This window comes from Canis lupus, chromosome 13 (genome assembly GCF_003254725.2).
Source record: "Canis lupus dingo isolate Sandy chromosome 13, ASM325472v2, whole genome shotgun sequence".
Classification (NCBI taxonomy): Eukaryota; Metazoa; Chordata; class Mammalia; order Carnivora; family Canidae; genus Canis; species Canis lupus.
Genome location: NC_064255.1, coordinates 40,576,178 through 40,603,270, shown reverse-complemented (window position 1 = coordinate 40,603,270; position 27,093 = coordinate 40,576,178). Strand labels below are relative to the sequence as shown.

Here is a 27,093-nt window from a genome sequence, read left to right as displayed (position 1 = left end):
ATAATCTTAAAAAAATAGTCATTATAATATAAAATGAGCTTCTCATCTTGATCTCCATGACCATGAAACTGGTAAATGAAACTTGCATGGGTTTTGAAAAGAGATCCGAGTTTCTGGGTTTAAGTCAACTTCATGGTGGGTCAGCTGGACAGCTCAGTGGTTGAGCTTCTGCCTTTGGCTTAGGACATGACCCTGGGGTCCCGGGATCAAGTCCCATATCGGGCTCCCTGCATGGAGCCTGCTTCTCCCTCTGCCTGTGTCTCTGCCTCTCTCTCTCTCTGTGTCTTTCATGAATAAATAAATAAAATCATAAATAAATAAATAAATAAATAAATAAATAAATAAATAAATAAATAAAATAAAATGCATATGGAAAGAAGAAGAGATCAGAATAGCGAGCACAATACTGAAAAACAAAGTTGGAGAAGAGAATTACCGGACTTCAAGATTTACTGTAAAGCTACCATCCTCAGGGCACAGTGGTGGCTATGGTGGGGGGCTCAGTGGTGGAGTGTCTGCCTTTGGCTCAGGGCGTGACCCTGGGGTCTTGGGATGGAGTCCCACTTGGGCTCCCTGCATGGAGCCTGCTTCTCCTTCTGCCTGTGTCTCTACCTCTCTCTGTGTGTCTCTCATGAATAAATAAATAAAATCTTTAAAAAAAAATAGTCAACTGATTTCTGACAAAAGAACAAAGGCAATACAACGGAGCAAAGATTTTTTTTTTAACAAATGCTGCTGAAACAACTGGATATCCCTACACAAAAATATGAATCTAGTTGCAGACCTCCTGACATCCTTTACAAATATTAACCTAAAAGTGATTACAGACCTATATATAAAAAGAAAAACTATAAAGTTGTTAGAAGATAATGTAGGAGAAAACTTAGGTGACATTGGGTATAGGGCTGACTTTTTAGAAATAACACCAAAGGCATGAGCCATTAGAGAAATAATTGGTAATTTGGGTTTGATTAAAATTAAAATCAGCTCTGCAAAAGACAATGCCAAAAGAATTTAAAAACAGCATACTGGAAGAAAACATTTGCAAAACACATATGTGATAATGGACTATTGTCTAGAATATATAAAGAACTTTTGAAACTCAACAATAAGAGAACAAATTACCTGATTAAAAAATGGGCTAAAGACCTCAATAGACACCTTACCAAAGAAGATTTGCTAAAAAAAAAAAAAAAAAAGATTTGCTGATAGTGAATAAGCATATGAAAAGATGCTTCAAGGAAGGTATCATCAGGGAAATGCAAATCAAAACAATAAGAAACCACAGCACACCTACTGGAAAGGCCAAAGTCTGAATCAATAACAATAGGCCAAAGTCTGGATCAATAACAATTCCAGGGGGTGGCGAAGATGTAGAACAGTAGGAACCCCAGTCATTGCTGGTGGAAATGAAAATAGTACAGGCACTTTGGAAGATGGTTTGGCAGTTTCTTCAAAAACTAAGCATCCTCCTTTCCCATATAATCCTGCAATCACACTTCTTGGTGTTTACTCAAAGGAGATGAGATCTTATGTTCACACAAAAACCTGCATATGGAGGTTTATGGTGGGTTTATTTGTGATTGTCAACACTTGGAAGTAGCCAACATGCACTTCAGTAAATATATGGATACCGTGGCACATTCAGACAACGGAATATTATTCAGGGTTAAAAGAAATGAACTATCGATCCATGATGTGACTAAGGGAGAGCAGCCAACCCGAAAAGCTGTATGCTGTACAATTCCAACTAAATGACATTCTGAGAAAGATAAAACTATGGAGATGATAAAAAGATCAGTGGTCCCAGACCCTGGCGAGAGGAGGGAGGGATGAATGAGCAAAGCACAAAGGATTTTTTAGGGCAATGCCATGATGATGGATACATGTCATTGTAAAGCCTTGTAAAGCCTTAGGATGGATAATGCCAACAGTGAACCCTAGTCTCAAGTGTGGACTTTAGGTGAGGATGATGTGTCATTGTAGGTTCATCAATTGTAACAAATGTGCCACTCTTGTGGGGGATATTGGTGACAGGGAGGATATGTGTGTGTCAGGGAAGACAGTATATGGGAAACCCCTGTACCTTTTCCCTTGGCCTTGCTATACATTTAAAACTGCTCTAAAAATAGTGTTTAGAGCAAGGCGGGAAGATGGTACTGACATGCAGCCCCTTCCACCATGTGCCTCGTCAACAAGCCCAAGAGTGAGATGACCGTAGAGGAGCTGCAGAAGCAGGAGGAGGAAGGGTTTAACCGGGGTCCACACTGTGCTCACACAGTCAGTCAAGAACAACCCCCACGTGCTCATCAACTGCCTCAGCAACAAGAAGCTTCCTGGCCACCGGAAGGCCTCTGACAGACACGGCAATAGGATGTCAGAAAATATGAAGGAGATGTGGGCCAAGGTCGCCAAGAGTGGCAAGGGCAGGTAGAAGTCCAAGCCAGTCGGCCAGGACCCCCACATCTCCAGGATGTTCCCGTGGGGACCCGGTCATCAAGGTCCTGCGCAATCTGCTCATCACTGCAGGTAGGTGCCCCCTCCCCACCATCAGAATTCTTCCCCTCAGCCTGCGGAGACTTGCCCTTTGTGATGGGAATAATAAAGTCCTGTGTTTCTTCTAAAAAATTAAAAATTAAAAATATAGTTTGCATAAATAAACAATAACATGGAAAAATGTAATTTTTAATCATGAGTTTCATCATTTAATATTCACTTTCTCCTTCTGTGATTCTGTTTTGGTGTAAATATTCTCTCTCTGGCTTTCTTCTTTTGTCCTTGTCTCTGTATGGGCTGCTAAGACAAAACACATAGACGAGTGGCTGATAAACAACAGAAACCTATTTCCCTCAGTTCCAGAGGCTGGAAAGTCTACATTTAAGGCAGAGGCAGATCTGGTGTCTAGTAAAAGCCAGCTTCCTGGTTCTGAATGGCTGCCTTTTTATTGTGTCCTCACTTGATGGAAGGGGTGAGGACGACCTGTGGGGTTAATTTTAGAGGGTCCCTCATCTCATTCATGAGGGCTCTACCTTCGTGACCTAATGACCTCTGAAAAGGCTCACCTGAAAATATCATCACACTGGGGATTAGGTTTCTAGATATGAATTTTAGGGGAACATGAACCTTCAGTGTGTAGCATGTGTCCTCTGAACCAATGTGTTTCAAAAGGCAACTTTACCATATCAGACAGTAGTTTAGCTTTGGGAAATCCAAGATACAGTCATTGAGCATGTACTAAGTATCTAACTAGCACTCCTCTGGGCATCATTCTGGTGGTAAAGAGACTAACAAAACAGTCAAAGTTTTCTGTATTTTTTATTTATATCTGGGATGGCTCTCAGAGTTTTACATGTAGTATATAAGTCATTCCTCCCAACAACACCACCACAAGCTAAATATTATGATTATGCCTGTCTTAGAGATCAGACTCAGAAGGTTAATTAATTTGCTTGAACTAATATAGTAAAAATGGAGCTGGATTCAACAGGCTCTTAGAGTCTAAGTAGGGTCTCATAAATTATAAATATGAAATGTTTCCTCAAAGACTATTCTAAAGACTTATGAGAACTACAAATTCTATGGTAAAAGAGCTTTTGTAAAGACAATAGGACTTCACTCAGGCCTGGAAGCATAAGTAGATTTGGCAAGTTATAGGAAAGGATGAGAATTTTGTAGTCCAGACATCATGAGCAACGTGATGGAAGTGGGAATGGTCAAAGAAGGTTTTTGCAGCTGACACAGATTGGCCTCCCAAGGCAAGTTTCAAATATTGTCAGAGAGTAGTCACTTGGTGGGTTTAATTGATCGGCACCCATTTCCTCTTCTACAGATAAGAACACACCGATTTTTATCCAGGCGTCCACACTTCCTTGCTCAAGTTACACATTGCATAATTTGATTTCACTATTCGAGCAAGGTGCAAGGAATGTGATTAAGACTAAGTTAATATTGTCCAAATTGCTTTATTAAGTGATGGGCATCTGACTTCTTCCAGTCCTATCATAATTCTCTCGATCATAGTCATTCACACACATGTGTAAGTAATGAGGTTCAAGAGCTCTCATGAGGCCATGAGTGGAGCACTCTGCCAAGGATGGAGCCAACACTGAAGAAGGAGAACTGTGAGATGGACCACAGCTAATGAGGTCCTGGACCTGCTGAGTCTTTGTACTGGCCCAGTTGAGAAACTATACTTTTGTTGCAAAGAATACATTCTTTTTGTTTTTAAATACAGTTTGATTAGTTTTTTTTTCATTAGTTTTTTTTTTCATCGCAAAGAAAGCATACAGATAATGACATATGAAGAAGATAATGGAAAAGCATAAATTAAAAACAAAAACATTTGCATCCAGTTACGATTCCCCCACTTTCTAGATGAGTGACATTTTCAAGATCTTTAGCCTCTCCTTGAGTCCCAGTAGACTCGTTACAAAGCAGAAATAACCCAATTACTAAGCATTTAGTACAGATGGAATTGACAGAATGGGATTAGATGGAATAAGAATTAATATGTTCCTAAGCAATTTAAATGTGATAAAAGTGTGTTACAGTGGCCTTAAAAGAGCTGACTCAAAGGGATGGCGTGACTAGAGGGGTTAGTACATTTATATGAATACTGTTTCACTTAAAGAACTCCAGTGCAACAAACTAGAAAACCCTAACAGTAATTAAGCATGGAGATTAGGGTCTGAGTTAGGATGTTAAGTGCAGGAATGGGAATGAAAAGACTTGCTGGAGGAATATTTCAAAGACCAGGAAAAAAAAAAATGATCCTCTCTAGTTCAACAGAATAAAAAAATATATTGGCTTAATTCTACTGAAGACTGATATTCTAAATGGATGTTTTATAAGAAAATAATAAAAGTTCGGTTTATGGTTCATCAAGAAATTAATACGTGAGTTACACTTGGTTTTGGAGTTTTGTAAATCTGTGCTTTTCCACGTGGTTTGTAGTTCACCGTTCAGTTAAAGACCTTGCTAAAACACATGATGCCTTGCTGCACAGCCGAGAGCTACAGAATAGAATAATATATTACAGTGAAATATTAGATTTGTATTTGGTAGAACAGTGCAGAGGAATGTAGAGTAGTTGAGATCAGGTTGAGAGTAAAATAAATCAGACAGCATGAATTTGAAAGAAACACTAACCTAAAAATAGTCATAGGTTTGGCCATGTTTATATGCTGGGAGGGAAAAAAAAAATAAAGTAACACTTCAGACTGCTAAATTTCTCTCCAGCCAGGAATTATGTTTACAAAGATAAAGAAAATGGAAGAGTTGGAAAATGCTTAATAGACATAGAATCCAACCCCGGTTTCTTGGAAACGATGAGTAGAGGGGAAGACTGAAGTATCTAGAATAATAACTTTACTGCAATATTGATTTGGTTATTTTCAGTAGGTTCTTGTCCAACTTTCCATTTCTCCAAAAATAGCTCGAATTTTGAGGTAGATTGTGGATGAAACACCAAGAGCATTCACTTCAGAGAAATAGAGATTTCTGCCTCTGATGTTCCTGCTCTGATTGCAAGCTGCTTAGTTTATATGTGGCTTTATTCCCTTTACAAACAAGGGGAAAAAAAAAGATAATACTCCTGAGATGATTTACAGGTTTGTTTTTTAACAACAACTAATAAAACATAGGCTGTAAAGCATTTGAAAGATATAAAATGGGGAGCTAATGCATAATCATCCGTGCTAAGATACCAGGCTACAAAGGACAGCTCCAGTGTTCCAGGTGTTCACAGCTGAAAATGGCTAATGACATCAGAGCAGCTATAATTCATGGAAAAGACAAAGATCTAAGTTCTCCAAGCCAGAGAAGGACACAGTAAACATTGTAGGACTTTATTCGTTATTAAAATACGCAAAAATGAAATAGCCGGGGCCTCGAGCTAAGAACCCATGGCACTCTAAAATGGATTGCAAATTAGTTGCTTAGTTGATGTTAGACTATCAGAAGAATTAATCTATAATTTATGCTAAAGAATCAGTCATTTAAATTTTTCACCAGAATCTGTGTGAGCCAGATATACAAATGAAGAGGAAAAAAAGGTAATTGTCAGTCCCAATACGTTTTACTCCCTCTGTTCCTTTTGTTTTTAGCTTTTTACGTTTGCTCCATCAATACAGTCTACAATGCTTCGCACTGACCCAGTTCCTGAGCCAATTCTGATTAATTCAAGAAATACAGCGGTGCGACGATCTGGGGCCTATAACCACGTCAGGGCCTCCCTGTTCAGTCTCTGTGGTTGCCTTGTCTCGTATCTCACACCGTTCCTCTCCTGAGGGAGACTCCATGCTCGCAGTTCCTCTTTACTGATCATTTATTCCACGTTAAAACTCGTGTTTGTCCTATAAGCGTTTTTAGCTTCAACTATTATAAAATATTTATCTGTTAATCATCTGCCTCAGTTCATGACACGTCATCACCACTGGTCCCTCCAAGGCTCCTCCTTCATTTACTTCATGGTCTTTTTTTTTAAATTAAATTTAATTTTTTTTTAAACTTTTATTCACCATGACCTTTCTCAACCTCTTTCCCAGCTATTAAGAGGAAGTGGCTGTGGCCACACAATGCAAGCAGGGAGAATGAACGACATGCAGAAGTCTCGCTGCTGTGTATTGTGATGACAGTTGATGGCAAACTTCAAATCCATCAGGCAGAATTCTTAATGGTCCAGAAGCTTAAGGAATAAAGTTTGGGGTCACTGTGCCAGTCAAGAAACCATAGTCGTCTGCGGTGCTTTCCGACATCAAAGGAAACGGGAAATTGGCAGCGCAAAATGGAAATGATCAATATCAGCCTTGACCACAGGTCACTTGCAGCAAGGAGGACTAGCGGTTGCAGCCGTTTCTTCCTTGTTGTGTATGTGTGTACATGTACACACGTGTCTGTGAGGTGTGTGTCAATTTATGATTATTTTTAGTTTTTCACTATTTTCGCTACTGTTCCTTCATTGTTAAGGTGAAGGTATGTTGATGGGTTCATAGTAATCAACCTTGTATTTCGGTATTTAAGTGAAAATATATCAAAGTCAGAAAATATCAAAAGGGTAGTATGACTTAGAAGAATGAACATCACCTCAAGATGAATTAAGTAAGATTTTGTGTATCCTCTTTTGAGGGAGCAGGCTAGTGTGTTTGGGGTTTAATGTGGGACAGTTGCATTGTGGTAGTTAAAACCTATTGTGCTTATTTGGACATTAAATATGGCTCAAATGATGTGTAGGAACACCAAGAGGACAAGGCGTAGACTGTGGTGGACTCTTCTCTGTGGCTTGCTTAGGCTGGAAATTAAATTTTCAAAAATCCCCTTCCTCTAACAGATTCAGAGACGTGTGCTGACTTCCTATTTATCATCACTCCACACCCACCCACCCTTCCTCATAGCTGCGGGCCTGCTGGGCAGCAGTGACCCACGGCAGGGACCGTATCCTTGGCTGTGGATCCCACCAGTGGCTTATACACCATTCAAATTAGAATCATATAGTAGGTACCTATGTGAACCCATGAGTTTCATGAACCACAGACTCTTTTCTATTAAACAAATGAAACAGCAGACACACTTTAAATTCTACTATTTGGATAGTCCGATTTCTCATTAAGACTTTTCATAGAAAGTCTACGACTCTAGCCAACTGAGGGTCTAGTGCAATTTCTAGGCTGGGCCAACACCCACTGAGAGTTTTGAACCTCTGGTTTGTTCAGCAACTCAAATCCTGGAAAATATTGTCTTATCTCAAATTCAATTCTTTATCTCCTGACCTCTGACCTCGTTCCCTGTGCCTCATCCCACATTGGCGTGTGCGTGATGCGTGTTCAGCGCTGCTGATCCTGGGGCTGTGCTGACATCAGAGCACGTTTTGTAGGACTTCTCTCTTTAGCCTGGCTTGTGGTTCTCATGTGGTCCAGGATCAGCAGCAACCAGCAACACCTGGGATTTTATTAGGGTGAGAAGGAGCCGTGTCCCTGACCTGCTAAGTCAGAACTAGTCAGAAACTCGGGGGATGGAGCCCAGCCACCTGCACTGCAACAGTCTTTTCAGGCGACTGGGATACAATTAAGTTGTAGAACCACCGAACTGGAATGTGCCGTTCCCCCAATCAGTCCTTCTACCTTGCTCCTCATCCCCGCGCTCTTGTTGGCCTGTGCCCCTGCGGGGTGCCCAGAGAGCAGTCACGGTACAAGTTATTCATCTACTTGCCTAATTAACATCCGTTCTATTAGGAAATAAATTAGAGAATTTTCTGCAGCCTACCTCGAATAAATTCTGAGAGTAGCTCCTGTTTACATCCTTAATTATATCGTTGCCATGACAAAAGCTGTCCACTTGGTTTTTCACGTTATTCCCCGTAGTCTTTAGTATTTTGTTCTTTATAACTTGACTAAATACCTCATTGTTTCTCCTCTTAGAAACATTTTTCAGAGGCTTATGTAGACTTTTTGCTTCTCTGGATCGGTGCATTCCTTCAACTATCTGTTGGTAAGGATAACATGATAATCGGTCATCTGTGTATACAGTTATTTATTGCTCATGTCCATATCCACAGATATTAAAGGTACGAGTACAAATAAAAATTTGTCGTCTGGGGCTATTAGGTTCTTAAATTGCTCTTGTCATATGAATGTTTCTCACTTAAAATGTATTTTTTAAGGTAAGTAAGTACTGGGATGCCAGCACAATATTTGCCATGTAGTGATTAAACACACGGCCCTAACGTTTTCCTTGCATTTCTTAGAGGGAAATTTAACAGTGTTATGTAAGATGTATAACGATGCTTTTGCTGCTGCACAATGGGGGATCCATTTTAAGCCGAGACCAAGCAGAAAATGGCTCATTTCATCAAAGAGATTTAAAAGGCCTCCCCTATCACCCAGTAGCAGAGGCTGCTGATTACCTTAGGAAGCACAGCTCCCCCTCTACGCACACACACTTCTCAGGTTAGAGAAAACAAGAACTTGGGTATCACGCAGCCACTTGCTTTCAAATGTAAAACACGTAGCAGTTTTAAGCAGAAGATATGAAAAAGAAAAGAAGTCTTCCAGAACAATCGATTTATAAACATTCAGTTCTTACAGGACTCCAACGATGCTAAAAGACTTGCTGTGTTTAGTAATGAGTCCCCTGAAGCAAGAAGTGGATACCCCAGCACGGATGCCCGGGCCTGGAACAGAGCAGAGGATCTCCAAGAGGACCCTGGCTCTACCCAAAGACATCCAGCGCTGTGGCCGAGGGGCCTTTGCCAGTGTCCTTGAGAAGCCTATCTCTCCAATTTTACTTTATTTTATTTTATTTTATTTTATTTTATTTTATTTTATTTATTATTTTATTTATTTTATTTTATTTTTTGTTTTTTTGTTGATTTTCTTTTTATATCTCTCCAATTGTAAAGCAGGAAATCTGGCACAGTCTTTAATTTCTTATATATTATACGTAGAATCAAATCTAGTTAATTTTTTATTATCAGAAAATATGAGTCACTCAGCCTGTTATCTTGTCATCCTTTTAAAGCCCCATGGTAAGTAACTTCGCCAAGTGTTATAAATAGTTAGGTGAAGAGAGAAGACTCTCTTTTGTTATTAGTAGTTTAATACTTGGCCAGCAGAAACTCTCAGGAATTCTGTTTCAGCGAGAATTTTATTTTCATTCAGGAAATACAGAGTGATCATCTCCTTTCTTCCATGCCCTGAGTTAGCCCAGGAGGTGTGCTTGGGAACTGATGCAGCCAGCCCTTGCCCTCAAGTATTTACCACTCTAGTGGAAGAAATAGTAAAAAATACTATGGCAATCTAAAATATAAAATAATTAAAGTTATTAAGAAAAAACATAAGAATCTGAGGTAGGTGGTTGTAACGATGGAAGAGTGGTCTGAGTGCGATAGGCTAAGAATGGAAAGGATTTTTGTAAAGAAAAAAAGTTGAGAAAAATCTGAAACAGACTAAGGATTCAGCTACATAAAGGTACAAGAAAGAAGGTCCAAAAATAAAATTATTTTTACAAACACATGCTAGGAAATAATATATTTGAGATGTTAGAGGATCAGAATGATCCTAGAAGACCCTTGTGTATGGGTCATAAATAAAGGTTAAGTGGCAGAGGGGACCTTGAGTAGAGGAGAACTAGATCATACAGGTCCTTTGAGGTCAGATGAAGGTTTGGATTTTATTTTAATACGAATAAGAACTCAGGAGTTTTAGACAAGGAAGTCATATGACATAGTCATATGACTATGACATATGACAGCAGCAGATAATTTGGAATCATGTGTGTGTGGAGGGGAAAGGAATGAATTTGGATTACGGATACCAGCTACAAGGCTGGAGCAATAGTAGTCAGACAAGTTTAGACTTTAAGTCGTATGTCTTACATACACAATATTTTTACATGTCAAAGACATCTCCATATAAAGAAAAATGGGTTTGGCAATTATGAAGAAAGCTACTCTAAACATCCATGTGCAGGTTTTGGTGTGGATCTACGTTTTCAATTTCTTTGGGTTAATACTAAGGAGTTCCTGAATCTTGTGATAAAAGGATGTTTACCCTTGTAAGAAACCACTAACCTGTCTTCCAAAGTGGCAGAAGCACTTTGCGTTCCCACCAGCAGCGAAGGAGAGTTACAGCACATCCTCGCCAGCATTGGGACCTGTCAACATTCCAGATTTCGTCCAATCTCATAGTTGGGTAGTGGTGCACTTTTCTTTTTTCTTTTTTTTTTTTTTTTTTTTTTTTTTAGTGCCAATAGATTTATTTGATATAAAACTTCAATTTGTAGGGAAAAGTAAAACAGTATCTGTGAAGTACAATAAGGCAAAGTACAGTGAAATGAGATATGCCTGTGTTTTTTTTTAATAATAAATTTATTTTTTATTGGTGTTCAATTTGCCAACATACAGAATAATACCCAGTGCTCATCCCGTCGAGTGCCCCCCTCAGTGCCCATCACCCATTCACTCCCATCCCCTGCCTACCTCCCCTTCCACCACCCCTAGTTCATTTCCCAGAGTTAGGAGTCTTTATGTTCTGTCTCCCTTTCTGATATTTCCTACCCATTTCTTCTCCCTTCCCTTCTATTCCCTTTCACTATTATTTATATTCCCCAAATGAATGAGAACATATGGATGTTTGTCCTTCTCCGACTGACTTACTTCACTCAGCATAATACCCTCCAGGTCCATCCACGTTGAAGCAAATGGTGGGTATTTGTCATTTCTAATGGCTGAGGAATATTCCATTGTATACATAAACCACACTTTTCTATCTCAGTTTAAAAATATCAGAGGGCACAGTGGAGGTGTTCCTGGGGAAGGAGAAAAGTGAAGTGACTGAGTCATTGGGGGACAGCCATAGGCATATACATGCATTTTCCCACCATGTCTCATGGTTCAGTTTGATCCATAAATAGAACCCAATGGATGACAAATTAGTGAATTTCTTATAATCAGCGTATTAGTTAAAATATGCATTCTAAAGTTTAGGATTCTTATTACTATAGGAAGAAAGGAAGGATGAATTTTGGGTGTGCCAGAGGAGCCAATTGGAAGTCCCTGCCTTCAAAAGCACTTGTCTGCAAGATCCAGGAAATCAAAATAAAGTCAGCATATTAAATTTAAAGATTTTTTTTTAGCCGAGGAAAGTATGTGACCTCTCTCTAATAGAGACAGGAAATAATATTCTCCACAGATTCTCATAAAGAGGATGCCTGTGCAATGTAATAGAATTGTTCTTAATCATCACTACATTGATTTTACACAATAATCTTGTAACATCCTTCAATAAAAACTAATGAAATAATTCAGTAAGAAATAATGACTCTGTGGTTAAAACAATGAAGGAGATAAGGTTTTAAAATATTTTAAGTGAAGGAGTAAAAACGCATTATTGTTCCAGATACAGATAATAGAATTATCCTTGAGCACATGTAATGATTATGTGTTTCAGTAATTTGACCATGAAAGTTTGCAAGACATGCTCTCTATTCCATTAGTTCACCTTGCAGTTTAGTGGCACATATGCAGCTTCCCCTTGTTGAGGATTCCTTCAATCTCTTTAATTTTGTAAGACACATATATATTTATTTTTATTACAGTTTTATTGTACCATAAAATTGCTTATTTTGTGATTATTAGTGTACTTTCATTTAATGAAATTTATTAAACAGTTAAACAATATTTATTGCTTTTCTTGATAAATAGTAATGTATTTAACAATCATTTTAATATGCATATTTCTGCTCTTCCTCTCCTAAACTAAATTTAATTTAGGATGTAAATGTGTCTTATGAATATTTTGTTTCCAGTTCCTATTTCAATAACTGGCATAGTATATGCACTTGATTGCTGTTGTTGATTTTGCAGACAATTACACAGTACTGTGGTTAAAGGATCTCTTATTTGTTTTAATTTAGATAATGTTAGTTGAAATAAAAAATCAACACTGGTTTTTCAGTGCTTTAACAAACTAGAAATCGATTTTTATTTTATGTAAATATCCAACACTGATGTCCTGGTTGGTTGTGAGTTTTTTAAATCTATGTGGGGATTCAGGAACCCCATCCTGCGGCCCCACCTTCGCTCAGCCTTTCTTAGCAGGGGAGGAGATTCTTCAGACTGTTAAGCCCGAATGCCGTAAAGCATCCATTTTATATAATGAATTATTTTTCCCCTAGGCATCTAACACTAGGTAATAGTTATGTGGATCCTTGGGAGAATTGATATTAGTAAAAAAAAAAATCGTTTTCTGTATTTCGTTGTATACATAAGAGCCTTGGTTGAGAAAGATTCAGAATCCTCTGCATCTAGTCTGCAGAAGAGTAATTAGCATGATTTCATTCATATGTGGAATTTAAGAAACAAAACCAGCAACAAGAACCAGAATAGAGAGATAAACAAAGAAAAACAGACTCTTAACTATAAAGAATAAACTGGTTTGGGTGGAGGGATGGGTGAAATAGGTGAAAGGGATTAAGAACTGTGTATTTACCATGGTGAGCACTGAGTGATGCATAGAAGTGTTGAATCACTATATTGCACACCCGACACTAATATAGCAATGTGTGTCAATTATACTGAAATTTATTTATTTTTATACTGAAATTTAAAAAATAAAAATAAATAAGAGGGGGGGCCCACCTGTTTCTTTCAAGGCTCAGACTACCAGTGAAACATGATACTTAGACACGTTTATGTTGGCAGCAACCTGGCACCTGGCACCTGGCCCCTGGCCCCACGTGAGTGCTGGAGAAAATGGAGTCCCTAGCTTGGCAGCCCCTTGTCCCATGGGATCCCCCCCACACACACACGCTGAAAAAGAAGGAAGGAATTTGGGTGCAAAGCTCACTGCCTCTCATTCATTATTTTGTGTACCATTTCAGAGTAAAAAATGATGCTAATATCTCCTATGTTTTGAGCATCTTCTTTGACTAAAGCCATCTACTGGCTATGATGTGTAGCTTCTCAGCACAATTTATGGAACAATTAATGTTTGAACCCAGATCTACCTGCTTATAAGTTTCATAGTTCTTTCTTTTTCCCACAGATCTGCTAACATAATTAATAATTAAAAGTCAACAGAAAATTGAGAGAAGTATTTTAACTAACTTTCATTTTTTTAATGAGTTTAGGGAAAAAAGATTTTAAAGATTTTATTTATTTATTCATGAGAGGCACACAAAGAGAGAGAGGCAGAGACACAGGCAGAGGGGGAAACAGGCTCCCTGCGGGGTTCCTGATGTGGGACTCGATCCTAAATCAGAGCCGAAGGCCGATATTCAACCACTGCACCACCCAGGCATCCCTAAAGGAAAATTCTAGTCTATTTTAGGCAAGGACAGTTTGGTGCAATTCATCATACACTAATATCTCTGGAAATGTAATTTAAGAAACAATAATCCAAAAGCTGATCGAGAGAGTCAGATGAGCTAAAGCCCTGGTTTATGCAAGAAACTTTCATGGTTGGTATTCTTTCATCATTCCTACCCAACAACAAAGTGGTGCTTTAAAGTAAAGTCAAGTAACACCAAAGAATATAAAATAAAAACATAGAACTCCTATCTGTTTCCTGCCACCTCCTTTCCTCTTTGTTGGTGGAGCCACAATTAAAGGAGTGTGTGTACACACATGCACACATGTGTGGGTGTAGATGCATATATTGATTGCACATGTAATAAAAATGGAGTAATCTCATGCCTGCTATTATAAAACTTATTTCACAAAATAGCATATCTAAAATTTTGCCATACCATGGTATATATAATTAGGTAATACATATAAAAAGAAATGTAATAATTTTATTATTGATTGACATTTAAGAAGTTTCTAACATCGTTGTTATGATGATGTGTGAATCTGTATCTAACAATATATCTTTGGATGTTTCCGTGCTGTGCATATAATTCTGCATCATGCATGGAGGAAGGTCTATGTAATGATTCCTTTTTTGATGGTAAACTTAGATTGTTTCTATTTTTATGTAACAACAATGCTGTAATGGGTATATTTGTAAGTATATTTGGTGAAATATGCATACATTTGTGTTTAATTGGTTACTAAAAGTGGATTTTCTGAGTCAAGGCATGAATACTATTTAAACTTATCTATAGATTTGGTCACATTACTCTTGAAAAAATACTATATCAACCTCATTCCCCCAACATTCATTCATTCCATTTCTACATCGCCTCCACTCTGAATATTTTTGGACTTCTTAATTTTCAATAATCCAGTTGGTAAAAAAGTGGTTTAACTACCCATTCCATTACTTGTGAGGTTAAACACTTATGCTTTGGCTATTTAAAATCTATTGACTTCATACTCTGACATTTTTGTTAGATTTCCATGTACTTATTTTTAGTATTCATATAAAGGCACAAATAAATAGTTGCCCTTTTCAATATGTTAACACTTTTCTCAGTTATTCACACATTTCTTAGCTTGGTTTCTTTTGTAAAATTTAGTTGTTTTGTGTCATATCTGTCAATATTTTCCCCTCATGTGTTCCGGATTCTGTTAAGTTTAGGAAAGCTTTCCACACTCTAGGATTACAAAAATGGTATTCCATATGTCTTCTAATACATTTCTGGTTTCAGATGTTTAAACTAGTTTCTTAACTTCTCTAAAAGTTAATTTCTCTCCAAGATGTAAAATAATGATCTATCTTCATTTTTATTCAAATGGCCATTGCTTATCTTAAATCCATTTCTTCCCTCCTGATTTAAAATATTATATTTTTAATTGTATTTTGTTCATGTATCTATTTCTCTATCTCTCTCTCATGACCACATTTCTCTGAGAGATCTTACATTAGGTTGTTATTTGATAAGATGTGTCTCCCATTAGTGTTATTCTTTTTTAAAAAATGACTTAGATACTAAAAATGAGACTGAAGAAAAAGAAGTTAAGGAGTCAATCCCATTTACAATTGCACCCAAAAGCATCAGATACCTAGGGATAAACCTAACCAAAGAGGTAAAGGATCTATACCCTAAAAACTATAGAACACTTCTGAAAGAAATTGAGGAAGACACAGAGAGATGGAAAAATATTCCATGCTCATGGATTGGAAGAATTAAGATTGTGAAAATGTCAATGCTACCAAGGGCAAATTACACATTCAGTGCAATTCTTTTCAAAATACCATGGACTTTCTTCAGAGAGTTGGAACAAATTGTCTTCAGATTTGTGTGGAATCAGAAAAGACCCCAAATAGCCAGGGGAATATTGAAAAAGAAAACCATAGCTGGGGGCATCACAATGCCAGATTTCAGGCTGTACTACAAAGTTGTGGTCATCAAGACAGTGTGGTCCTGGCACAAAAATAGACACATAGATCAATGGAACAGAATAGAGAATCCAGAAATTGGCCCGCAACTTTATGGTCAACTAATATTTGACAAAGCAGGAAAGACTATCCACTGGAAAAAGGAAAGTCTCTTCAGTAAATGGTGCTGGGAAAATTGGACATCCACATGCAGAAGAATGAAACTAGACCATTCTCTTACACCAGACAGAAAGATACATTCAACATGGATGAAAGAGCTAAATGTGAGACAAGATTCCCTCAAAATCCTAGAGGAGAACACAGGCAACACCCTTTTGAACTTGGCCACAGCAACTTCTTGCAAAATACATCTATGAAGGCAAGAGAAACAAAAGCAAACATGAACTATTGGGACTCCATCAAGATAAGAAGCTTCTGCACAGCAAAGGAAATGGTCAACAAAACTACAAGACAACCTACAGAATGGGAGAAGATATTTGCAAATGACGTATCAGATAAAGGGCTAGTATCCAAGATCTATAAAGAACTGATCAAACTCAACAGCAAAGAAACAAACAATCTAATCATGAAATGGGCAAAAGACATGAACAGAAATCTCACAGAGGAAGACACAGACATGGCCAACATGCACATGAGAAAATGCTTCGCATCACTGGCCATCAGGGAAATACAAATCAAAACCATAATGAGATACCACCACACACCAGTGAGAATGGGGAAAATTCACAAGACAGGAGACAAGAAATGTTGGAGAGGATGTGGAGAAAGGGGAACCCTCTGCCCTGTTCTTGGGAATGTGACCTGGTGCAGCCACTTTGGAAAACTGTGCGGAGGTTCCTCAAAGAGTTAAAAATAAACCTGCCCTATGACCCAGCAATTGCACTGCTGGGGATTTACCCCAAAGATACAGATGCAGTGAAATGCTGGGACACCTGCACCCCGATGTTTATAGCAGCAATGTCCACAATAGCCAAACTGTGGAAGGAGCCTCAGTTTGTCTATTGAAAGATGATGGCTAAAGAAGCTGTGGTTTATGTATGCAATGGAATATTCCTCAGCCATTAGAAACAACAAATACCCATTTGCTTTGACATGGATGGAACTGGAGGGGGTTATGCTGAGTGAAGTAAGTCAATTAGAGAAGGACAAACATTATATGGTTTTATTCATATAGGGACTATAAGAAATAGTAGGAGGGATTATAAGGGAAGGAGGGGAACTGAGTAGGGAAAATTAGAGAGGGAGACGACCATGAGAGAATCCTAACTCTGGGAAATGAACAAGGGGTAGTGGAAGGGGAGGTGGGTGGGGGGATGGGGTGACTGGGTGACAAGCACTGAGGGGGGCACTGGACAGGATGAGCACTGGGTGTTATACTATATGTTGGCAAATCAAATTCCAATAATATATATATATAAAATATATATTATATATATATATAAAATAAAAATAAATAAATAAATAACAACTTAGACATATTCATCCACACATCCATTCACATACACTTACAATCTATTTGGAAAGTGGGATTGTGGTTGTTATTGCAAAGAATTTTTAGACCATCATGGTGAAAAGCAATTATGTGACTAACATGGTATAGATTTCTTTTTATTCCTGTTTATTTAGATTTTCTTTTACAGCCTGTGGAAAAGTTGCATGGTTCTATTAATATGTGTTTCAAACTTTTCTTAATGTGTAAAAACATGTTATGATTTTCTACTGTATTTTCTCAGTGGATAATAATGGTATATAAGAAAATAATTAATCTTGAACTGTTGATCACATATCTACCTTGTGAGTACATGAATTTACATTGACTGAGCTCCTTTTATCTGCCATAGACCATGTAATGTGATTTTCTTCCTGCATTCTTTCATTTAATTCTTACCAAAAAGTAGATAAATAAAAGGTAATGTTATTTCCCCGTTTGAGAGAATGACAAACCCACACTAACGTGATTATTGTGTGACAACTAGTAGTTGGAGGAGATACAAGTCAGATCCGAGTGCCTCTGTCTCCACGGTCAGAACTCTGAACACCGGGCTGTTGTCTGAGTGCTTGTGTTTTTTCATGTGAAATTCACGATTTGCTAGTAGACAATTATCTTTTGAAAATATTTGTGATTGGGGGGTTCTATGTAAGACTTTTTTTTTCTGTTTTCTTATTGCATAAGCTGGAATTTATGGGCCTATTTTTACCAGAAGTTTTAAGCAACTTTTGCCAATATTCCAATATTTCAGAAAGGGCAGATCTGTTTGTGAACACACTCTTGAGTTCATTACAAATAAGAAAGCAGTTCAGAAATATTTCAAAATTTCAAGTGTTGTGAGGAAAAACGAACTTTATTAGCAATATCAGATTTCAAAGTTTGCAATTTAATTTTGAGGAAAAATTTTATCTCAAAGAACGAATTAACAACCCCCATTGAAATCATATTTTTTTGGCTGACTCTGCAGGCTTTGACCTACTCCACAGAGGTAGTACCTCTTCAGAATACTTTTGTGGTTTAGTGATTGTTTGCTAATTTGTATCTTTAAAGTAGTAGAGAAAGACTTACATATCCTCTAAGCTGCCCCACCTTTTTTTTTTTTTCCTAAAATCTATTTTGTATCTTTTAGGCTACCAGTAAAGGTCAATTTTTTGGCTTTGCCTACTCTGAGAAGGCATTGATAGGAAGAAACTAGTTATTGAATGATCAAACTGCATCAAGAATATTGATAAGCATTTTCTCTTATTTTATCTCAGCTCTTCTCATTTAATTCTCACAAGAAACATATGAGGCTGGTATTACTTTTCATATTTGTAGATATCAGACAATTATTTTTAGATCCCTTGGTGATTTATTTATGTTTAAAGATTTTATTTATTTGACGCAGAGAGAGAGAGAGAGAGAGAGAGAACACAGAAGTAGGGGGAGAAGCAGGCTCCCTGCTTCTGACCTGGTACTTGAGGTGGGGCTTGATCCCAGGACCCTGGGATCATGACCTGAGCTGCAGATGGACTTTCAACAGACTAAGCCGCCCAGGTGCCCCTTCCTTGGTGATTTAATTCCTCACCTTTAAACATCCCACCTGCTACCTATTTGCCTCTCTGTTCATTTATCAGTTAGCAAATGTGATTTCATGTATGTACAACTAAATGCATGAAAAATTAACTTATTTGTTTGCATGTATATTTATATAATGTTGCTGAAGAGAGCTTAGCCTGTGGGTGAGATGAATATTGTTTCACATATTAACAGTATAGTTTACTTACCTAGTAAATTGGTGCACATCACCCTACTGCTCTGTGCCAGAGTTCCTTCAGTGGTAAAACGGGAGGAATAACATTTATATGATAGTGGTGTGGGAAAGATTAAGAGAACCTGGGATAAGTGCTGAGTTACAATATCTGGTACAGTCTATATTAATATAAACTACCGTTAATAACGCTCACAATGCATCTACTTGAAAAATGAAGAGAAACACTTACTGGTGTCCTAGATTTCTTTTCTGAAATATGTCTCTGTTTAAAAACTGAAAAAAAAAATCTTGAAGAAAACAGTATTTTGCTATGACTGTTCTTTTTACCGGCTCAACATAAAATGATGGCAAAAATTATGATACATAAGAAGAAAGAGAATTTAAAATTGAGAGTTTTCCAAAATCAGAGTTGTAGAGTAAAGCAATGATAAATTCTGGGACTTGGATGGAGATTTTTCTTCAAGTGAATACTGAGGGGTTTTTAAGTTTTTGTTTTTTTTTTTTTTTTTTTTTTTTTGCTGCCTAGATGTCTAATGCCTTTAGTACTGCTTAGAAATATTCCAAATCACAAAGCTGTCTAGCAAATGGAATAAACAAGTCATTCTTTTTTTTTTGTTTAATGGCTCAGTGCTATTGAATGCATATATAATCAAAATTTCATTTAGTTTTAAATATTTGCCTCAAAAAAATCTCTTTGCCACAGCTCGTCAGTCGTTTGTACATTCTCTGTACACATATTTCTTGTCATCTAACTATAAAATTAAGAGATACATTTTAATAAATTATTCAGATATAAATTGCTGCTGCATTTGAAGCATACAAATGTGATTGATCAGATGCTGCCAGAATGTTATATGGGGTATAAAAATTAAATAAATAGAATTTGTAATTGGTGAATCTCATAAAAATTAATTATCTAGATAAATTGAGTATATTAGATCCTTAAAAATTACCATCTGAAATCCATGTCATTAAATAATTTATCGTCTTGTATGTTTGTCAAACTATTAAAATTTTCTAGCCAGTATTTTAGAAGTGGATCATATTAGAGAATTTCTCAGTGTCTTTGTTTTAAAGGTTCAGGGTTAATATTCATCAAACTTTCTTATGTATCCGATGCATTTGAAAATAAAGTAGCCGGAGAAACACAACTCCAGAAAAAAAAAAATTCATGTTAGGAATTGTGGCATATAGAGATACGAAACATTCAGGTTACCCCCAGAAAACAAAGACTTGCTGTCCAGCTGCAAAGCATAGGGGTCATCTGGAAACCTTCAGCTCTCAGTTCTTTGGAGTCCACCTCAGTCTTCAAGGTCATGCTATTCTTGGGCGATTCTCAGACACTGATTGATTCAAGAAGTGGTTTAAAAGCCTAGTGATGTCCACACATGTGGACAGGCTTCACCCCAAAGCCTTCTTATGCCATGATCATACATAAGATGGCATAAGATGGTGGGTCTGCATCTTGGCCCGATGGCTCCTCTGCCCATTCCTACGTGATCTCCTTCCCCTTCCCAGATGGCACTCTCCTGAACACCCGCGTTGCTAACTTGCTCTCAGCTTCTGCCTCCTAAATAATGTGACCATCTCAGGAATTGAACTCAAATGTTTTGGCAACTACATTATCACATTTGAGAAGTGAAATAGATTTTCTGAAAACAATATGCTTACTGTAGCACCCCAAAACTGCTTGAGTATAATTACAGTGTTTTCCACCAACACTAGTGGAACTACAACTGGCTTTAGTTATTTGCATGCTTCGTTTACATCATCACATATTATTGATGACCACCCCTTTCTCGTTAGTGATCTTGCATTATTTACAAGCTGAAGGAAGCAATCCAGGAGCCTCCAGAACTCACATCCCGACCAACCTGAACTATTGGATGTTGGTGTCAAATTTTCACATTAACATTTCAGTGCAGTAAAGCACACTGCTTGTTCCTCAGTTGGTCATCACTCCTCCTACCAATCTTTGTGTTTTTTGTTTCTTCAGTTACCTCAATAGGGTGTCTATTTGGGGAAAGAGAGTTAACATTGTTTTAGCTGGTAGCTTTGATTCTCGTAGTAGAGAATGTATCCTTATTCTAAAGTAAGCTACTTCCCTCCCTTTGCAAGAAATAATAGGAAAATCTTGATGTTTGTATCCAGAGTGGTTGGAATATAAATATTTGTAATAGTCACAATGACAGAAAGTTTCCAGGACCAGGATGTAGTCAAGAGGGCACAAATTTCATTCATTCTGGATCCCTAGAGATAGAAGGAACCTCTAGCTACTGGTTAAGTTATAGTAAGACTAAACACTCCAAACTTGGTTTGGTTCAGTAATATCAGCACTGGTGACATCAGTCCCGACAAAGAAGTGGGTCACACTGAAAGTGAAATTGATATGGGTAACCCGAAAATATGTTTTATTTTTCCTACAGAGATGCATTTATTTATTTATTTGTAGAGTATTTCTGGATGCTTCTAATATGCCAATACGGAGCAGTTAAGGTTGGCCCTGAACTGTTCTAGAAGGTTTTAGAAATTCTACTCTAGGTCAAGCTGGAGTTAGGTACTTGCTTGTACAATAATAAAATAAAGTCAACACTGTCTTTTCCTTCCTGGCATGGTGGTAATGACAAGTAGACCAAAGGATAAGGATATGGGGAGAGGTCAGTGCCACTGAATAGAAAGTACAGGACGCCATGGGAGCATATCCGACATGCCCTAATGCCGATGGGGGGAAGTTGAGCCACTGATGGCCGATTATAGGAAACGATGACCAAATTGAGAACTGAAGGGTGTGAATGTAAGAGGTGGGGCCTGTTTCTTGCATAGGGAAGGGTGGAGAGGGTTGAGGAGAGGGAGCAGCATGTGTGAAGACCCACAGGCCAGGGAGAACTTGTGTTCTCTTTTCCAATTATTGGCAATTTCTCCAAAAGGTCTGTGGGATAAAGGGAAAGAAATGTCATGTGCAGTTAGGTAAGAAACAGTCCAGTCTTTCACTGAGCTAGCCTTTATTGTGCCTTGTGTCTGCGGGGTGATCATGTCGTCTTCTGCACCTCCTGTGCCGGAAAATGCATCCTCTGCCTTGGAGCAACGATGCACATCCCTTCTGTGAAGACTTTCCTGACAGCCAGCGCAGGTCTAATCATCTTCCTCTGTATTGGGAAGGCTAAGATGACCTTAGGATAAAGGGGCCGAACAGTTAGATCCATGAACTGTTGCCAGAGCAGAGTCTTTGATGTTGGTAGAAAGGAAGTGTTGGGTTGCACACCCACCAGCAGATACAGAGTCACCTCAGGCAGAAAGTGATCCTTTCGTCAGTGGGGATTGAGACCCATGATGAGAGTGAGTGAAAGGCCACTGGTCCCTCAGAACCAGGCACGACACACTCCAGTGGGTGAGGCCAAAGCTGTAGTAGCAGCTAGTTGCCACTTAGAAGAACCACACCAAACAGCTAGCGATATCAAGCAGCACTCACGGGAGGAACATATATCCCTCCCCAAATGTTATTACATGAAGATTATTATTTGCACAAATAAGGACAAAGGCCTTCTGTGGTTTATCGAATGAAAAGAAACGGAAACGAGAAGCCAGGTCCAGAAACAGAGGCCAGTACCTGTGCCTGTGTCTTGGAACCCACAAACAGAAACATTTTGGGACTACAGATGTAAAGATATTCTGTATGGGGACATTTTTTTCCCCCACACTTGTTAAGGATTCTTAGCGGCTCTGGAAGTACGCAACTGGTGGTTTCACAGTATATTATTTACTATTTGTCCATGACAAATTGTAGAATAATCATATACTTTTTTTTTCTAATTTCAGAGTTTGCATCTAGTACAAGTGCATTCAGAACAAGTGTTCTCTCTCTCTCTCTCTCTTTTTTTCCTCTTTCTTCAAAAATTTCAAGGCAGAGAACACAAGCTAGTATTGCTCATGTCATCCTACGGGCCCTTTTCGATCTAAGACTCTGTTACGCAACTTTGGTAGTCTGATGAGTACCCCTTGTACAAAATGTAAGTTAGGGAGGCCTACGTCTGTCTCAGTGTCCTCAGTATATATATACATAACACAGTGCTTTGTCCATATCTTTGCCTTAATATTTTTGTTTTGTGTACGTGTGCACATTTGTGTGCACATGTGTGTATAGGTATATGTAATGTACTGTATCTATACATAGGTACACACATGTATATATACACAAAATATTTTATCCATCACTGAATTATGAGATTCTCATATGAAGGGACTTCGTGTTACCTGACGTCATAGGTCTGGTATAGGTGTCTCTTATACTGTTTTGATAGATGAATTAAATAAATGAATGGATTCATGGCCAAAAATTATTTGGCACAGTAACGCAGTTGAATTTTAAAGTGCAGTCTTAAAATAGTATCGCTAAATTATATTTTGAGATATTTAAGTTGAATTAGAGGAAGCTGAATTTTCAGAAGTAATCAGTGAGAAATCAAGCTTTGCAGATGAACCTGAGGGAATCTCTGACAGTTATGCAGAATGGCAGCTGACAGAGTAGATCATGTTAGCTCACACACATGAGAGGGTATAAAATGTTTCTTTGTCTTGCCATATTTCTATCCCTGAGGCGTGTGGTATGATGTTTTTTTGACAGTAAGGACAAGAAGCGGAGATTAAAGAAGTTCTATAAAGAAGACTGTAGTGAAGGTGCCAGAGTAACTCATGACTACAACCTTTTATACTATATATAGAGAGAGTGATATATTTCTCTAAAATATCCATAAATACATTTTTCAATGGAATATTTTCATAATTGGATCGTTTCATAAATCCCTTAAGGATCTTACAAGATGAGTACTTTCCTTTTGTGAATTCCCTTGGAGAGTGAATAATCAGTTCTTAATTTACTACATTACGTATTGAGTTTTCTTAAGAAAAGAAAACCATGTATATTTGGACATTTCTGTAGGCTTATTTTTCACATATCTAGAGAGAAACAATATACACCAAAATTAAAATATTGGGTGAGAGCCAACCTCGCATTATCTGGCAGTGAGGAAATAACTCTGCTGGTATAAAAGAAAATACTTATAAAAGCATGTTAAATGGCATGGTTATATGCACATACCACATTAAATGTAGAACAACAAGAGAAATACAATAATTTATATAAAAACTTTCCTCCAAAGAGAGCAAAGTGTTCTCTAGTGCATTATCTCATTTAACCTTAACGTTCTACCCTGCTAGGAAAGCAACTGAATTTACCGCCTACAAAATATTATGAATTCCCAGTTCTCCCAATACATCCTGAAATAGAATAGCTTAAATCAGACAAAAACTTTATGAGCTTGCTTAAAAGCTGAATCTAAGCTATGGATATTGTTATCACCACAAGGTTTAAAATTACTTCTTTTAAAACAGGAGCTCCTACAATCTAAATCTAACCTGGAAAAGATTACAAATAGTTTCAGGAAAAACATGAATTTCTTAAGACATCACTGCTTTTGGCCAGGCCACAAGCCAGAAGAGGAGTCCTTAGTGATTTGACAGAGGTTTGATGATGGCTCCTCTGTCATTCATCTCTTAGTTTAAGAAATTAGTCTTGTTCTCCTAAATTTTCATTTCCTCTTACCTGGACCACCAATATCTATTCTTCCTTCCACTGGCTCCATCCAATAGCCAGTCATTCTTTTAAAATGAAAGCTACAGGATGTCTATTTGAAATTTGTCAGAGGCACAAAGATAGTTTAAATGGGATATGGTGAAGTTAGGAACCAGACCTCTCTTTCTTTGTCATCGTGTCGTGTTCATCTCTTCACTTTTCTCCAACAACCTTGCCATAAATCTGACGTAGGACTTTTGGACTTACTCTTCCCTCTTCCTGGATCTCTCCTCCCTTGGAATTTACAGAGCTCCTCCTTAGCCTCCCTTCAATCAGATCTCTGCTCAAAGACCACCTCCTCACAAAACCCTTCCCTGAACACCATAATTAAACCAGAATCCATCTTTCCTCTACAAAACCAGCCTGGGAGACTCTTGCTTCCTGATATTTTCCTTTATATAATTCAGCACTCTCTGACAAAACCTTGTTTATATTTTTGCTGTATTCATTTATCAGTGGTCTTTCTCGCTGAAATTCAAGTGCCATAAAGTTAAGTCATTTAACTTACTGCTGTGATTAGAGCAACACGCTGCCTCTGGAGGGGCTCATTGTATATTTGATGAATGAGTGAATGAACACATCTAAACAAAATCTCTGTCATTGTCTCCCTTGGATATATTTCACCTAATCAGTAATGGAGGTATGACTAATTAGATATTTCTATTCTTTTGTTCGGATAAGCTGGTTACCAATATAGGATTTTTAGAAGGTAACAGAATCTGTTATAAGTAAATAGTAACATGAATGAATAAAAAAAATTATTATGCACTCAAAGATATTTTACATTTTCACTGAGAATGGTCTTGCTCTTCAGAATTCAATCCTGAAAGAAAAGATCAATTCTGTCTCAATAATATTGTCCTAAATCAGTAAAATTTAATGGGGGGGGGGGGGTGTAATAAAATTCTTTAAAGTACTAACTAAAAATACGGAAATTCCTTTTCCCAAAATGCGTTTTAACCAATATTCAAAATATGATGCATTCGAGTTCAGTGAACATAGGTGTAAGATTAAGAACTGCAGCTATAGACTCAGAATATTTAATGTTATAAAGAGTCTTTAAGATCCCCTGGTCCAAACTCTTCATTTTAAAAGTGAATAAATAGAGAGCACGGCTTGTGGAAGGTTACACAACTGTTGAGTGATAGGTTAATATTTCAATAGAACATGAAAACCCAGTGCTTTTTCAATAACATTTATGTTGAAAAGATTTTTCAAATTTAAATTTCTGACATAACACTTTTTACATGTCCTGAAATCAGTTGAAAGTCTCTGATATATTAAAGTGTGAATTCCACAGGAAAGAAAGTTCTACTAGGTCCTCCATTATAATACTTGTTTTTCCAAAGTACTCTGTAAATACCTTTCATCCATCTTTGAAAATCTACCTATTTACATTCTATCAAGTCCTTTTAAAACTTCATCAGTAAAGTATATCATCATCTATGCTAAATAAAGATTCCCTGAAAATATTACATCCATTCTGTAATGCTGCATTCTGTTGTTTGAGAATTACATGATGTAATGTTATTTTCCTCAGCTTAATTTATTGGAGAAAATTTATAGCATGTCCTCTAATTTTAAAAAATATTTATTTACATGGAGATATTTTTTGAAATTTCAGAAACTGTATTTTCATTTCTAGAATTTTCTGTTTGTTTATTTGTATTTTTTATTTGCATCCATTATCCTTCACTAAGCCTAAAGACTTTTCTTGTCTATGTGTTTTGTTGTTGTCGTGAACACGCCTAACAAAGACCTTTCACATGCCATTTCCCAAACTTACAGTGGTTGGACTTAAGATTTCTTGACTTTACGATGGTGCAAAAGGGCTACACACTCAGTAAAAGCCATATTTTGAATTTTGAATTTTCATGTTTTCTTATTGACAGGGAAGCTGGATAGTGGCATCGATCAGCAGATCCCAGTCAGGCTATGATCGTGAGGGTAGACAACAGATACGCATACCAAGATTCTGTTTTTCATTTTCATTACAGTAGTCAATTAATTACATGAGATATCCCCCACTGTGTGATAAACTAGATTTTGTGTTAGATGATTTTGCCCAACTGTAGACTAGTGTAGGCCTTCTGAGCAGATTTAAGGTAGGTGAGGCTAAGCAATGATGTTTGGTAGGTTATATGTATTTAAATGCATTTTGATTTATGATACTTCTCAACCTGTGATGTGTTTACTGGGACACAACCCCATCATAAGCTAAGGAAGGTCTGTACTTCTGTTTCTTAGCTAGTAAGACTAGTGTGTACGTTAGTAGAGTTGAGAAAACATAACCAGGGCTAAGTGCTTCTGGAAAACCCCAAAGAAATAAATTAGCTAAATAAATGAGAATCAGAAATTTTGTTATTGGTACAGTAAATATGAAAATAATTTAACTTGAGTAAAATCTATATTGTGAGGAAGTCTTTCTAAATTTTAGTCTTAG

General features: G+C 37.4%; 1 pseudogene; it reads left to right on the top strand.

Moving 5' to 3' along the window:
• The first annotated feature begins 2,181 nt into the window (after positions 1-2,181).
• On the top strand, positions 2,182-6,697 carry LOC112662079 (small nuclear ribonucleoprotein Sm D2-like; annotated as a pseudogene).
• The last annotated feature ends 20,396 nt before the right edge of the window (positions 6,698-27,093 follow it).